Source organism: Thamnophis elegans, chromosome 2, assembly GCF_009769535.1.
Source record: "Thamnophis elegans isolate rThaEle1 chromosome 2, rThaEle1.pri, whole genome shotgun sequence".
Classification (NCBI taxonomy): Eukaryota; Metazoa; Chordata; class Lepidosauria; order Squamata; family Colubridae; genus Thamnophis; species Thamnophis elegans.
This window is the reverse complement of record NC_045542.1, coordinates 5,844,273-5,847,442: the sequence shown is the minus strand read 5'-3', so window position 1 is coordinate 5,847,442 and position 3,170 is coordinate 5,844,273.

Genomic DNA, 3,170 nt, shown 5'->3' with positions numbered 1-3,170 from the left:
CTTCTTTCCTTCCTTCATTTTTTACCATGCCCTTGAAGTTTTTAAATTCTTAAATGCCAGGCCTTGGGAGGGGGGAAGGAAGCCACAAGAAAGTGGATGGAGCATACTGGTTCCCAGTGGTAGGCCCAGGAACAGTGCCCAGCATTCAACTTAAAGTCTGTACCTCAGACTGCAGATTGCAGAGTGGAAACATACATTGAAATCTCCCAGCTAATTCAAAAGCTTTTCTCTCAAGAGTAAGGTGACCAGATTTTCAGATTGGTAAAGAAGGACACCTTTGACCGGGGGGAGGGGGGGGATTAAAAATTTTATATGGAGCAACAAAATTTTTCATACAACACAAAAATAGTATTGTAATGGGTTTTTTTATTTCAACATAACTACAATTTACAAATATAAATTGTAACTGTTGCCAAACATCCGAATTTTGATCACATGACCATGAGGATGCTGCAATGGTCGCTAAGTGTGAAAATGGTCACTAAGTGTGAAAAATGGTCATCAGTCCCTTTTTTCAATGCCATTGTAACTTTGGTCACTATACCACCTTTCTTGCCACAGTTCTTAAGTGAATAAATTGTGCTGATAAGTTAGTAACATAAGTGAATCTGGTTTCCCCATTTGACTTTGTCAAAAGGTGATTATATGACCCCAGGACACTGAAACCATCATAAATACGAATCTGTTGCCAAACATCAAAATTTTGATCGTGTGACCATGAGGATGCTGCAACGGTCGCTAAGTGTGAAAATGGTCACTAAGTTTGAAAAATGGTCATCAGTCACTTTTTTCAATGCCATTGTAATTTTGGTCACTATACCACCTTTCTTGCCACAGTTCTTAAGTGAATCTTAAGTGAAGATGTTATATCTTAAGTGAATCTTAAGTCTTAAGTGAAGATGTTATACAGTAGAACCTCTGGTCACAAACGCTTCTGACCAAAATATTCACATTCTCCCCGCTGCTGATTTCCCCTTCTGCACCATTTTTTTTTTGTAAGCGCCAAATTTCCAAAATTAGGTTTGATTCATGACCAAATCAGTTTGCGACCAAAGTTATGGAACAAATTATGGTTGTGACCAGAGGTTCTACTGTATTCATGCCTTTACATACTCTATATCACCTCAAAATGTTGCACAGCCTTCATAAGTTTCTAATACAGATAAAATTAAATACAACATCAAAACCATAAAAAAGTAAAATTAACCTGGCTGGAAAATTCTATGCCTGTCTTGCTATTATTACTGACACACTTGCTGCAGTATTTGATGGCTAAAAGAAAAAAAATATTGTTAAAGTGTGTATTATGTTCACTCCCATGTCTTGTCTACTGCGTTGATTTTGAATTTATTAAAAGAGCTTATTTTACATCAAAACCCTCTCATACTATTCTTCTATGTTCAATAAACCCTAAGAGACAGCATACTATACATGAAATTCCTGTAACTGTATATTTACTAAATTGTGGAGCTGAGTTTATCCAATTAACTCAGTTTTTGGACTTGAGTAATCACATACAATAAAGGAAATAAAACTATTTAGAATGAAGTGTAGTTGGCTATTTGTGATTAAGGGTGTCATGCAGAAACAATTATAGTTTTGATCAGGAAAATACCCTAAAAAAAACCCTTTGTTCTTTCAGGTTTTTTTTTAATGATTTTTCCATGGCACATCATAGTGTTACACATATTGTTTTGAATAAAAAAACAGCAGCTGCACATTTTTAAAATCCTACATTATTTTAAAATGCATTAAAAAATAAAAGAAAAAAACCCAGCACACTTACCAGCAGGCAGAAACTCCAAGTCAATTCAAAATGATATAGATGTTAATACAAAGAATTGAGCAAATTGAAACTTTCCCACCATTTTGGAGCAGTCCTCCAACCTCCGTGCCCCCCCTTGAGAAAATCCAGGAAGTAACACTAGCGACCTCTCTAGCCATTTCCTGCAGCTCTATGGTACTAGATCATTTTTTTCTTATAAAATTAGGTAAACGCGACGCAGGACAGCGCGGGGGGGAGAGGTGCGTTTTGTTGCTTTAACGTTTTAATATCTTCAATGAAAGTACTGAGACAGAGAGAGAGAGGGATTAGACAGGGTGTCTTTTGTCTTGCCACGGTTAGGATTTCTTAAGCAAATCCACTGGGCTTTCAACACGAAGCCAGAAAACCGGTTGGAATGGAATAAGCAACCCACCACTGAACTGGGTATAGTAGACTAGAGCAAAGAAGCACTAGGAATGATATGATAGCAATGTTCCAATATTTGAGGGGCTGCCATAAAGAAGAGAAGATCAACCTATTTTCCAAAGCACCAGTGGGATGGACAAGAAGCAATGAATGCAAACTAATCAAGGAGAGATTCAACCTAGAACTAAGGAGAAACTTCCTAACAACTAATCCGACTTGCCTCCAGAGGTTGTGGGTGATCCATCACTGGAGGCTTTTAAGAAGAGTCTGGACACAGCCACTTGTCTGAAATGGTACAGAGTTTCCTGCTTGAGCAGAGGGTTGGACTAGAAGACCTCCAAGGTCACCTCCGGCTCTGTTATTCTGTAGGCTTAGACCAGTGGTGGGATTCAAATAATTTACCAACCGGTTCTCTGCCCTAATGTCCAGCTGGGTAGGTGGGGCTCGGTGGTCATGTGATCATGTGGGTGTGGCCAACTCAACGTCACTCAGGTCGATGGGCGCTTTGCCTTAGCTTTGACAATGTAATAAGGGTTAACCGGAGAGGCAGTTTCTCTAAGCAGGGCAATAAAGATGAGGCTAGAAACAACACCAGAATGTTTCCTTCCTGCCTTCCTTACAGGATTAGCCCTGTAAAGTGGGAAAAACCAAAAGATGTCTTCCAACAACCGGTTCTCCGAACTGCTTAGAAATTTACCAACCGGTTCTCTCGAATAGGTGCGAACCGGCTGAATCCCACCACTGGCTGAGACCTTTTCTCATGTACCCTTACCTTATAATCCTGAGAAGAAGGGGAAAATAAACCGGATGTTTGAAAAGAACTACTGCCAGCTTTTTAGCTTCATGAAAAAGAAGAAAAGCCCCAAAAATATTATTTTGGAGACACTACTGGACTATATTCCGTTGGTGAACAGAGTAATTATGAGCCTTTGGCCCTATAAGGAACAGTGCAATGATTGCAATGTTAGTTTGTACAAGT